Raw genomic sequence first — 14,241 nt, 5'->3', positions numbered from 1 at the left:
AACCCCCCACAGTGTACCAGATGAGTGTCTTTTGAGGCAGCACTTCAGAAATTGGGTGCCACAACCAGGAAGGCCCTTTGTTTTTCTCTAAAGAACTCTCTTAATGCCCTGGCGGGGCGGGTGAAGAGTCCCTGAAGATGACTTAAGTCTCCAGTCAAGTAGACAAATGAAGAGATACTTCTTGTGAGGTAATCTGGCTGTAAATTGTTAAAGATTTTAAAGTTCAACACTCGCACTTTTGAGCAGCTCCAAAATGATTCTGGGAGCCAATACAGCAGATAAAACACTGGCATGACACAATCTAATCAAACAGTCCAATTTATTAACCAAACAGTTCTGTTTTGAACTAACTGAAATTTCTGAGCTGTTTCCAAAGGCACTGAATACACAACACATTCCAGTAATCCAGGCAGGTGGTTAGCAGAGCATGGATGTTCCTTTGCAGGTTATCTCTCTGGCTAGATAGAGCCGCATGTGGCATACAATATTAACTTAAGTGTATACATGTTATCACTTAATATAGGTATTAAAATACAGTACCAAAACTCATTCTCACACACCCCTTTATCTGTAGAATAGCCTGGGACACCTGAAGCTGATACATTTTATTTATTTATCTCTTGCATTTTGGAATATCAGTCCTTAAAAGACAACTTACTGGCAGCATAACAAAAAATACAGGAAATAAATATGATAGTATACTTGCATCCAGGGACAGGGCCAACAGTACATTGAAAACCATCTTGTCAAATGTGATATCCCCAACATTCAAATGATTTTGGTTTAATCATTTAGGAGGCAAGTATAACCTACCATTTGCTTTAGAATAGGCCTTTGTTAGTAAGGAATGCAAATGCAAATGACTTATTTGTAATTTTTTCTCCTATCTTGTCTGTGATGAGAGTCTCCATATTTTGAGTATAAAGATCTTTAAAATCCATCACATAGGGCCTGGTCCCACTGCCGGAATAAACTGAGAGGCAGATCATTTCTTTGGGATTTGGCCTAAAGTCAAAACATCTGTGTTAGGAAGCAAGGGAGGGGGCAGTGGGAGAGGGGGTGAGCAAGTGATTGGGCTGCTCCTATCATGGGTGTTCACATCTGCGGAATCAATTCCAGTGAACTGATTCCACATCCACCTCAAATTAAATGGACTTCTGGCGGAGTAACAGAAAAACTCACACACCCCTGGCACATTGCTCCACACGTACCTAGCATGTATGCTAACATTTTTTAAAAAGAACTTCTGTTCTGTTTTGTCTTCTGTATTATTTCATATCTATCTGAAACCATTCGGAGAGACTGTCCAGAATTTTGGGGTTCAGTGTCACCAGTATGTGGATGACACCCAACTCTACCTCTCCTTGCTACCTGAATGGAGTGGTTGAGGGTGAATAAATTGAAACTTAATCCAGACTAGACAGAGGTGCTCCTGGTTAGTCAAAAGGCAGATCAAGGAACAGGGATGCAGCCGGTACTGGATGGGATTAAATCCCATTGAAAAAACAGGTGCACAGCTTGAGGGTGCTCTTGGATTCATCCTTGAACCTAGATGCCCAGCTGTCGGGGGTTGCCCAGGCAGGAGTGCATTTGCACAATTAAAATTAGTGTGCCAGCTATGTCTGTTTCTTGAGAGATCTGATCTGGCCACCATGAGACACATCCTAGTTACTTGCTGACTGGATTACTGTAATTCACTCTATGTGGGGCTGCTGATGGAAAGTGTCAGGAAATTTCAACAAGTCCAAAATGTAATCACATAATCCCTCCATTACAGCAGCTCCACTGGCTACCAATCAGTTTCTGGTCAGAATTCAAAGTGCTAGTTTTAACCTATAAAGCCCTAAATGGCCTTTGTCCAAGCTATCTCAAAGACCATATCTCCCATTATGAGTCAGCTTGGGTGTTAAAACTCATCAGGAGAGGCCTTTCCCTCGGCCCTGCCACCTTTACAGGTGTGTCTGATGGGGACACAAGAGAGAGCCTTCTCTGTTGCTGCACCCAGACACTGGCCCTCCCATCCACAAGAGGCCAGGCTGGTCCCATCTTTGCTGTCCTTCCTCAAGCAGTTGATGACCATTCTCTTCAGGCTAACCTTCCCTCAGTGAACCACTTAACTGTGTATGATTTTTATGCATTATTGCTTTGACTGGATTTTTAGTTCTACTTATCTTTTCGACTTTTGCGTTTTCCATTTCTCAGAATGACGTTTTTAATTTTTTTGTGTACTTACTGATCTTTGCCTTAATATTGCCTGTCAATGTTGTAAGATGCCTCCTTATATATTGTTCATAGTTTTAAATATCATCTTTTAATGATGTTAACCACCATTGAATACTCATTGTTTTCAACTTCAAATCTTGTCTTCTTTGTTGTAAGCCGCCTTGGGTCCTTTTGAAGGAGAAAGGTGGGGTACATGTGGAAACAAGAGAAAACCAGTTGAACTCTTTTTGAGAAACACATTGTACCAATTGAATTAAAATCCACAAATCTATAAAAGTAGCACTTTTCCTCCTGCAAAGTCTCTTAAATTATTATCTTAAACATGAAACTATGGTAACAAATGCTAAAACTATGACAGCAGAAATCAAGTTATTTATATATTTTATTTAATACTTTAAAATAGGTGATTTCTATTTTTCTAAGAAAAGAGAACTAAAAATAAGATCTGGAGGAGAGATGTGTTTAGGAGACCATTTTGTCATTGTTGTTGTTTAGTCATTTAGTCGTGTCCGACTCTTCGTGACCCCATGGATCAGAGCACACCAGGCCCTCCTGTCTTCCTCTGCCTCCCAGAGCTAGGTAAAATTCATGTTGGTAGCTTCGATGGCACACTCCATCCATCTCGTCCTCTGTCGTCCCATTCTCCTCCTGTCTTCACACTTTCCTAACATCAGTGTCTTTTCCAGGGAGTCTTCTCTTCTCATGAGATAGCCAAAGTACTGGAGCCTCAGCTTGAGGATCTGTCCTTCCAGTGAGCACTCAGGATTGATTTCCTTTAGAATGGGATAGGTTTGTTCCTCATGCATTCCAGGGGATTCTCAAGAGTCTCCTCCAGCACCACAATTCAAAAACATTAATTCTTCAGTGGTCACTTTTTTTGTGGTCCACCTCTCGCTTCCATACATCACTACTGGAAAAACCATAGCTTTGACTATGCAGACTTTTGTCGGCAAGGTGATGTCTCTGTTTTTTAAGGTGCTGCCTAGGTTTGTCATCACTTTCCTCCTAAGAATCAGTCATCTTTTAATTTCATGGCTGGTGTCACGATCTGCAGTGATCATGGAGCCCAAGAAGGTAAACTCTGTCACTGCCTCCATATCTTCCCCTTCTATTTGCCAGGAGGTGATGGGACCAGTGGCCATGATCTTAGGGGTTTTTTTTATGTTATGCTTCAGACCATTTTTTGGGCTCTCCTCTTTCACCCTCATTAAGAGGTTCTTTAATTCCTCCTCACTTTCTGCCATCAGAGTACTATCATCTGCATATCGGAGGTTGTTGATATTTCTTCCCCACAATCTTAATTCCTATTTGGGATTCCTCCAATCCAGCCTTTCTCATTATAGCTGAGGACAAAAACCGATGAACCTGAACTGACCTGAACCACAATTTTTTCTTTTATAATTTAATGAACTTCCTGGATCATTCCTTCCTGCTCCCTTCCCACTGCCCTTGTCGCCTCCCTACTTGGTCCTCTTGCCTCCTCCTCTTCGTCCTCCACCATCATGAGGCACAACAGGCCTGGCTACCCTTCTGGGAGCTGGGTCTGCAGTGCATGCCTTCGCCTGTCAGCACAGTGCTGAATCTCCCATTTGCATTGATGGAGGAGGAGGAGGCGGAGAAGGCAACAGGACCAGGTAGGAAGGTGATGAGGGCGGTGGGAAGGGGTAGGGGTAGGCTGTGGGGCTGCAAATTGGTGATCCAGTGCCGGATCAGGCCCCGTAGCTCCTGATCACTCATTTACAGCAATGGGGGAGGAGGCAGGACCAGGTAGGGAAGCAATGGGGGGAGTGGGAAGGGGTGGGGGCAGTCTGTGGGGGTGGGGATTTAGTTTCCCCTATCCCCTAGGCACAAACATTTTTAAAAACACTAAACTGGTCTATAGTTTTTTTTAAAGTTTGGGTGGTTTGTGGTTCATAGTTTGTGGGTAGCCACGTACCACGAACCACAATTTTTTGTAGTTACTGCCGTATTTTTCCATTTATAAGACAACCCAATGTATAAGGTGACTCCCCATTTTCTAACCCAAAATTAGAAAATTTGATCCCTGCTTTTCCCTTCCTTTTGCTAAGCCACAAAATTTAGCAAAAGGAAGGGGAAAGCAGGGATCAAAGGGCTCCTTTTTGACTTACTTTTCCTTGCCTTTTGCGAAGCCATGGAGCTTAGCAAAAAAAGGAAGGGAAGGCTCCCATCGGGTAAAGGCTGCACGATGGCAGCCCTTTGAGCCTGAAGCCCTTTCACGGCTGCTTTATCCACTTCCTAAGCCCCTTTCATGGGTGCTTCAAGATCAAAGGGCTGCCATCGTGCAGCCCTTTCACAGCTGCTTTACCGAAGGGAGCCTTCCCCATCCTTTTTGCTAAGCCATGTGGCTTCGCAAAAGGCAGGAAAAAGCAGCTGCCTTCCCTGTATAAAACAACCCTCAATTTTTTGGTGTAATTATTTAAGAAAAAGTGTCATTTTATACATGGAAAAATACGGTACCTATTTCGACAATGCCTGTATCAGAGCTAGGAGAAGCTCTTTTTTCAGACTTCAACTCAGAATCCCTGGCCATGCCGGCTAGGAGCTGTAGTCCAAAACCATTAACTTTTCCAAATACAAAGTGTGTAAAGATGCAAGAGGGATGAGACGATCTGTGAAATTTTGCTTTCTTACTTATTCAAATTTTAAAAATGGCAAACGTCTTCCATCACAAATGTAAAAAAATTTCCAAATATTGGTCATTTTTTCAGGAGCAAATGGGTATGAAATCCTCCTCCCTTTGCACAATCTAAATTCAATACAGACAGGTATTCACAGTATGGAGGGAATCCTGTTAGATTTGCCTGGTCTTCTATATGTATCCTCCCCGCCACAAAATTGGCAACCTTAACTCAATAGTAACAAAACTGAATAGGCACAGATTTAGAGCCAGACTTTTAAGAGCTGACTATTCAATGTCCTCAGCCTGGGCCAACAGTCAGTTTTAGTTTCTTTCATGTATTCATTGAGATTTTTTAAAAAGAAAGAAAGAAAAGAGAGGATTTTCACATCTTTCTAAATTCTTGTTTTAAAACGAACTTTGAAAACTTTTGCCAGTCACTAATCCACTATGAATTGATTTCAAGTCATGTTAACCCTTTCCAGGGTTTTCTAGATATGAAGCGCTCCCCTGGGACTGTGCAGTTTGCCCAGAACAACACAGGCTGACCATAGGAGCCACGGTAGGGAATCGAACTCCCAACCTCTGACCCTGACGCCAGATACTTAATCATACTAGTATGAATTATGGAGTTAGTGTCGAGTTTATCCATACTAACCATATACAAAGAACAAATCCTAATCTCTTGTTTCCACCAAAGGGTGATGCTGCGCATAGGAAGCAATGGGTTGTTTCCTGTTTTGATCATTGTTTCTTGGTGTCTGTCTACATGTAGTATTAGTCCTTAATGGGTTAAATGAAAAGCAGAAGGAAAGGGGCAGGACCTCCTTGCTTCATCCTATGTGGCCTACTTGCGGCACCAACACCAGTCTGAATATACACATGCCCGTTCAAAATAACCTTCGTATAGTAGTGAAGCTAAAAGTGGCATGTGCTAATGCACTCATATGCCTGGAACTTTATAATTGTTCATTATCACAACTGAGCTAGAGAAAGCCTTGGCTAAATTGAGAGCAAAAAATTATAGTTGAATGGAATAAAATGGATGTTCTGCCTGAGAAACCATTACCTCTGATTTCCTCTGCTTAGCAGTACAGTAATAATAAAGAAAATAGGTAACAACTTGCTGCCCTTTCTTGAGACCTCAAATGTGTTGCTAGAGGCAGCCGCCTCAATGTGCCTAATGAGAAGGCTGGCCCTTCTCTATGGAAAAATCCAAGGTGGAGAAATTGGGGACAGAAGAATATGAACGAATGGGGTGGAGAAAGTGACGCACAAGGATTTAAAAGGGGTAATAGGCCTGGCTAGGCTGTGCCAGCACTTGGTACTGACAGAGAGTTTAGCAAGCTGAACATACCCTGAGTTGTGAGATGACATTATTGTGACTGGGGCCAGAGCATATGTGTTAGCGGAGAGGTTGATAGCCTTTTCTTTGGCACTGGCACCACGCTTAGGAACTCAACAGCTGAGCATCCTAGCATGACTCAGTCTGTTTACAATGCACTGTGTTGTGTGAGATGCAACCCAAAGCATATCTCACATTCAGGAGCTTAGTTATCATTCCAAAGATTTGGGTCCCTGAGGGAGGGCAGGGAAGCAGCTGCCCCATATGATGGAATGGGTAGAATGGAAGAGGAAGGGAATGGGCCCAGGTAACTACCATCAGACACCGTGGGTTGTGAAGAGAAGGAAACAGCAGGAGTCTGCTTTCCTCAGAAGAACATTGGCAGTAGGTGTGTTCTAGTCTCTGAAGAAAATGTAACAGACCTCACTTATTGTTAAACTGGGCCTAGTTTATTTATTGCATTTATATCTCGTTCTTCTTCCAAAGAGCTCAAGATGGCTCATAGAGCTCTCTTCCTCCTCCATACTCACACCTAACTGGTGTAGTAGGTTAAGAGCTTGGGAGTAACTACTTATAAAACATGTAGTTATCAGTATCTAGTTGCTTCTGGGCAACAAGTAATCTAACTAATAGTTGTGGAGATACTTTTTAGATGTAATGAGAAACACCTAAGTAACTGAAAATGGACTAATAAATGGTTACATCCAAATGTTTCTTTTTAAGGCCATTGGAAGGAATTTTGAAGTGCATTGTGACAGGTGTTTTTTGAGGTTTCTTGCCATACTACTATAAATTCTGAGAGGCAAGGTAAGTATTCTTTAGTTTTGTCTTTACATTTTTAAATGAATATTTCTATTGCAATGTCAGAACAGGCTATGAATGAGAACCAGAGAGTATTCTTGGTATTTTTCTTGCCTGACAATAGCAACAACAGCATGCTTAAAAAAACCCACACACAATGTAGTGAATTATTGTGCACTCAGAGCAACAGTAATGATAACATTAATCTGGCTGCCAAGAAATAAGGACGTTTCTTACAGAAAGTTCCTTTCAAAAAATGGCCTGAGCTCTCATCAGGCTGAGAGTTTGTGACTGACCTAAGGTCACCTAATTAATTTCATAGCTCGGTGAGGACTCAAATTGGGATTTACCAAATCTTTGTTCACCACCAAACCACACAAGTTCTATTGTTTTTTCTTTTCTTTTGTGCCTATCTCTGCATACCTGGGAGTCAGTGGCTCACTCATATGGATGCCAGGGCTCAGCAGAGAACCACACATGCCTGAGAAATTTTATTTGACTCACTGAAACTCTTTCAACATCAGGTGTTTTGGGGAAGGAGAAGCTTCCCAATTTCTTTCAGATCACATTTCAGGAAAAAGCCAGTACAGTGGGGTCTTGACTTAAGAATGGCTCGAGTTAAGAACATTTTGACTTAAGAACCACTCTCATAGGAAAATATTGACTTGACTTACATACTTAGATTTGAGTTATAAACCGAAAAAAAACATGTGGGAGGCAGGGAAAGTGCAAAATTTGAACTTTCAGTTAACTGTTGGCCAGTGAAAAGGGTGCCTGTCTGCTTCCTCACTCCTCCCAGCATTTAGAGAGTGGATTGGGAGACAGTCTTCAGACTGCCTGGTACTGTACTGCCTGGACTGTATTTTCCCTGCCTTCCCTGAACCTTTCTTGACCTAAGAAAAAAAGAAACAAAATATCCCCCTCTAGTGGTCGAAGGCAGAATAGCAGCTTCCCATTAGTTTCTATGGACAGAAAAGAGCAGATACGGATCAAATGGTTTTCAATGCATTCCTATGGGAAATGCAGATTTGACCTGAGAACTTTTTGACTTGAGAACCGCCTTCCAATACGGATTAAGTTCTCAAGTCAAGACCCCACTGTAACAGTTTAGGAGTAGATGGACCTCAATAGGAATTTTTTTTAAATTGTCCATTGTGTAAGACAATTTACATTAACTAATTATTTTACCTATAGCCAGGATGTTTGTGTAAACAACTCCTTGGAACTTCATTCCCTATGTTAATAATGGTAACTGTCACTTTGTGCCTTCACTCCATTTCACTTGTTCCAGATATAATAATATATTTATATGTTTATAAATCTGTGGCCTACATGTTTAAGTCTGTGTGTCTGAAGAAGTAGATTGTATAATCCACAAGAGCTGACACTGAAATAAATTTGTAAATCTTAAAGGTGCCACAATAGTGGTATTTTTGTTTATTGTATTCTGAAATGTGGGATACAGAAAACCCTCTCCCAGCCAAAAGCCTTTTGAAACGGATGCTTAATCTTTATAAGCAGAATGAGGGAGACTGATTGACTCCTTGTCAGAGTTCTTTCAACAGAACCAATGCAATTGCAAGACAAAAAGAGAAAAAAGTCCATGCACGGTTTAACAGTCTTTCAGGCTGAAATATATTGGATGTTTCACTACAGATCTACATTCCTCAGATCTTTCCAATGACCAGCCAACTGATATTTTGGCTCTTGCCGCTGCTTTATCACTCAGAGTCAGGATCCTTTTTCTCTACAACTCTGCCCAGACAGTCCATCTGTCTCTTCATTCATTGTCTATCCCAGGGCAGAGAAGCCATTGCTGGCCATTTATGCCATCACTGTTCTCCCCACCCCACCCCCATGAGTGTTGTTTAGCAAAACCCAAATTGATTTCCTCCTCCTCCTCCTCCTCCTCCTCCTCCTCCTCCTCCTCCTCCTCCTCTTCTTCTTCTTCTTCTTCTGACTTCAGCCAGCTTTTCTAAGTGTGTGGATTTATGCACTGCCAGAGAATGTCAAAGAGTATGGAATCCACCACACTATCTCAAATAGTTATGAAGAAAATCATTATGGAAAACAGCACAGCCTTTTTCTGGATCTAGTAAGACCTAATAAAGTAAGCCATTTACATGGTGTGCAAGAGATGCTTGCTTTCCTTTCCCAGAGGACAACTCCTGAGAAATGGGATAATCAGGGTGTGCAGAATGAAGTATGATTATAATCTCTGCTGAAACCAAGCAGTGTGGCGCAGTGACAACACTACTGTGTCTGATGTATTATCTCCACTTAGCTGTGCAATTCACAAGAGGAATTTCTGCAATTAATTGTCTTGAACCTGACATCACCATTTGAAGAACAGCTTTTGGCACCTGATTGCGGAAACATGACAAATGGTAACTTTATAGCCAGGCTCAATATATTCAGAAAGCCCCCAGATCAACATGATTCCTCTTGCCACTGTAAAATCTCCATCACTTTAAGCCACTGAAATGGAGAATGTGTGGTCTTCCAGGCATTGTTGGACTGCAATTCCCATCAGCCCTAGCAGACCCAATACTGAAGGGAGATAAGAATTATAGCTCAGCAACATCTGGAGGACCATACGTTCTGTGCCCCTCATGTAAACTGTGTTAAGTTTATATATGATTAGGTGTTATACACCATGGGCTCATAAAGGCAGTGCAGAGAATATTGCCAGAGCAGCCGTACAAATCATCTTTTGATAAGCTGCCAAGGTAAATGTATTTCACACTTTAAAGCATGCAAAACCCATAGACCAATTGAACAGAAGTACATGTGCTTCAGCTCACTGAAGCCAATGGGTTTAAGCATGCTTCATGCTGCTTTGGATTACAGCCATAGTCTCTTAACACTACCCTAATATTCAACATTAACCATTGAATTAATAATTAATTCAATTAATATTCAAGGGTGAACATTCTATCTGTAACATTCGGACATTCTAACCTGCATGGAACATCTCTGTTTGAGAGCACATAAGGGTTCTTAATACCTGTTGAAAGATACTGAAAGCTACACATTCCCTGAATCTGGATGTAGCTGCTATTTCATTTTCATGAAGTGCAATGAAGAAGAAGGGAAACCTATTGTCAACGGCTCTTCTGCATTTCATTGCGAAAAAGGGGGGAAAGCATACGCAAGTTTACTGTGGGAGATAGGTACAACCTGTTAACCCATGGCCTGTGGTGGAACTCCCTCCAGGCTGTTAATATTGTCCTCTGGGACAATATTGACAGCCTATAGGGACAGCAAAAACCTCCCCTCCTTGGGGAGGAGAGGTTTTTGCTAGAGACCCATTTTATCAGAGCATCTGTTCCCTTCACTTCAGGCTGGAAATCTGGTGTGTCAGCACAGGGGAAAAGGCCTGTTCCACATTCCACAAGAGGGGGTGCAACAAGGGCGGGTGGAGTCAGCAGAGCATTGTGGGGCAGGGGCAGAGCAGCTGTTCCAAAATATGTTACAACTTGTCATTGTCAAAAGAGCAATAATATATGATAAGTGGGTGGAAAGAAGCAAGGACCTGAATCTTGAGGAGAAAGGTAGTAGAGGAAGGACTGGAAACCCTGGACAGCTAGAGTAATTTGTAAACACTGAGAAAAGCAGGAAAGGCACATAAAACCATAGAGGAAAAACAATAACAGTAGAGGGTGAAGACAAATAAAATACTTCAAAACTTTGGAAGAGTCCTCATTATATTCAGGAGTTGTGAAATTGGGTCCAAAGCAGAAAACAGTTCTATAAGTGTTATTGCACGAATTCTTGCACAGTTAATTGCACAGCTAGGCACACAATGCAGACTGTCCAGGCATACCTCCCTGTGATCTTCCACATGTGCAATTTTATGTAACATCAAATGGATTGAAACCACTAACTGGTATCCTCTACCTCGTCCCCAGCAACAATTGTTCATGTGACACAATGTCTGTTACAGTGATAGAGTTAGAAGCAGCAGGTCGGTAGTGTCCCACTGCCAAAACCTCAGACCAGAGGGTAAGGCTTTGTCACTGAGCTAGGGCATGGGACCAGAACTGCCTGTGAGTCAATTGCTTGAGGAAAGAGGCACTAGAAGAACCTGGCAACATCTATGTATTAGATATTTCAATCCAAAGCTGTGGAGGTACCCAATTTCTTGGTGCCTGGGCAGGCAGTACAGTGGACCCAGCAGTGGCAGTATTTGCCACCACTTCTGCTGGTGCTCACTTCTCGGCCTTGCCTACAGCATACAAGAAACATGACAGAAAGAGATCTCTTCCAGTCTGTATGCTAGAAATTGTACCACCCACTTCTTGTCAGTTTCCATCTTTCTCCTTCAGGGCCTAAGGCACTGCTGCTGTGACTTCTGGCTCATGAACAGGTTACAAGGCTGGCTCTCCACTTCTTAAGGTAAAGGTAAAGGTTCCCCTTGACAATTTTTGTCCAGTCGTGTTCAACTCTAGGGGGCGGTGCTCATCCCCGTTTCCAAGCCATAGAGCCAGCGTTTTGTCCGAAGACAATCTTCCGTGGTCACATGGCCAGTGCGACTTAGACACAGAACGCTGTTACCTTCCCACCGAGGTGGTCCCTATTGATCTACTTGCATTTGCATGCTTTCGACCGCTAGGTTGGCGGGAGCTGGGACAAGCGACGGGCCCTCACTCCGTCGCGTGGATTCGATCTTATGACTGCTTGGTCTTCTGACCCTGCAGCACAGGCTTCTGCGGTTTAGCCCGCAGCGCCACCACGTCCCACTTCTTACCTTGCTCAAAATGCAAAATGAGCCCAAGTGTACACATCCAGCAGCTCTTTCTCCACTACCCTGCCTTCAGCGTGTGTTTCTGTATGTGTCTCTGCCTGTGAGAGAGACAGAGTGAGAGACCTAACACTGTGTAAGCACAATTTACATGCACAATGTAGAGCTCTAGTCTCAGCTGGAAATGGGTGGGGACTGGTTCCCAGACTTTAATGCCACCTTGTATAAAAATAAGACTTTCTCCTTCTTCAGCACCACTCACTGTAAGAATTCTCTCTCCTCTCTTTCAGGAACACACAGATTTGTTGTTGTTTAGTTGTTACATCATGTCCAACTCTTCGTGACCCCATGGACCAGAGCACGCCAGGCCCTCCTATCTTCCACTGCCTCCTGGAGTTGGGTCAAATTCATGTTGGTCACTTTGATGACACTGTCCAACCATCTCATCCTCTGTCATCCCCTTCACCTCTTGCCCTCACACTTTCCCAACATCAGGGTCTTTTCCAGGGAGTCTTCTCTTCTCATGAGATGGCCAAAGTATTGGAGCCTCAGCTTCAAGATCTGTCCTTCCAGTGAGCACTCAGGCTTGATTTCCTTCAAAATGGATAGGTTTGTTTTCTTTGCAGTCCAGGGGATTCTCAAAAGTCTCCTTCAGCACCACAATTCAAAACCATCAATTCGTTGGGATTCATTCAGTCCAGCCTTTCGCATGATGTATTCTGCATACAGTGGACCCTTGACTTACAGACGGCTTGACTTACAGACTTTTTGAGTTACAGACTTCTCTGGCCGCAAAATTTAGGTTTGACTTGCAGACTGAGATTTGACTTACAGACCAGAAAAAAACCAAAATGGAACAAAAACGACATGTTACGGGATTAATCGGTTTTCAATACACTGTAGGTCAATGGAGACTTGACTTACAGACTTTTTGACTTTGAGAACCGCCTTCCAATACTGATTAAGTTCTCAAGTCAAGACCCCACTGTATAAGTTAAATAAGCAAGGGAGACAATATACAGCCTTGTCGTACTCCTTTCCCAATTTTGAACCAATCAGTTGTTCCATATCCAGTACTAACTGTTGCTTCCTGTCCCACATATAGATTTTGCAAGAGATAGGTCAGGTGGTCAGGCACTCCTATTTCTTTAAGAACTTGCCATAGTTTGTCATGGTCGACACAGTCAAAGGCTTTTTCATAGTCAATGAAGCAGAAGTAGATCTTTTTCTGGAACTCTCTGGCTTTTTCCATAATCCAATGCATGTTAGCAATTTGGTCTCTAGTTCTTCTGCCCCTTCGAAATCCAGCTTGTACTTCTGGGAGCTCTCGGTCCACATACTGCTGAAGCCTATCTTGGAGGATTTTGAGCATAACCTTGCTATTGTGTGAAATGAGTGCAATTGTACGATAGTTGGGGCATTCTTTGGCACTGCCCTTCTTTGGGATTGGGACGTAGACTGATCTTTTTCAGTCCGCTGGCCACTGCTGAGTTTTCCAAACTTGCTGGCATATTGAGTGTAGCACCTTTACAGTGTCATCTTTTAAGATTTTAAATAGTTCAACTGGAATGCCATCACCTCCACTGGCCTTGCTGTTTGCCATGCTTTCTAAGGCCCACTTGACTTCACTCTCCAGGATGTCTGGCTCTAGGTCAGCAGTCACACTTTCTGGGTTGTCCGGGACATCCAAATCTTTCTGATATACGTAATTCCTCTGTGTATTCTTTCCACCTCTTCTTGATATCTTCTGCTTCTGTGTGGTCCCTACCATTTTTGTCCTTTATCGTGTCCATTTTTGCACATAAGGTTCCTTTAATAGCTCCAATTTTATTGAACAGATATCTGGTTTTTCCCTTTTTATTCTTTTCCTCTATTTCTTGGAACTGGTCATTTAAGAAGGCTCTCTAGTCTCATCTTGCGATCTTTTGGAAGTCTGCATTCCATTTTCTGTGATGATTTTTGTTGCTGCCTCCTGTACAATGTTACGAGCCTCCATCCATAGTTCTTCAGGCACTCTGTTCACCAAATCTAGTTTCTTAAAACTGTTCTTCACTTCAACTGTGTATTCATAAGGGATTTGGTTTAGATTATACCTGACTAGCCCAGTGGTTTTTCCTACTTTCTTCAGTTTAAGCTTGAGTTTTGCTATAAGAAGCTGATGAGCAGAGCCACAATCAGCTCCAGGTTTTGTTTTTGCTGACTGTATAGAGCTTCTCCATCTGTGGCTGCAGAGAATATAATCAATCTGATTTCGGTATTGCCCATCTGGTGATGTCCATGTGTAGATTCACCTCTTGTGTTGTTGGAAAAGAGTGTTTGTGATGACCAGCTTGTTCTTTGCCCTGCTTTGTTTTGAACTCCAAGGCCAAACATACCTGTTGTTCCTTTTATCTCTTGACTCTCTACTTTAGCATTCCAGTCCCCTATAATGAGAATAACATCTTTCTTTGGTGTCAGTTCTAGAAGGTGTTGTAAGTCTTCATAGAATTG

This window comes from Pogona vitticeps, chromosome 4 (genome assembly GCF_051106095.1).
Source record: "Pogona vitticeps strain Pit_001003342236 chromosome 4, PviZW2.1, whole genome shotgun sequence".
Classification (NCBI taxonomy): Eukaryota; Metazoa; Chordata; class Lepidosauria; order Squamata; family Agamidae; genus Pogona; species Pogona vitticeps.
Note: the sequence above shows the minus strand (reverse complement) of the source record.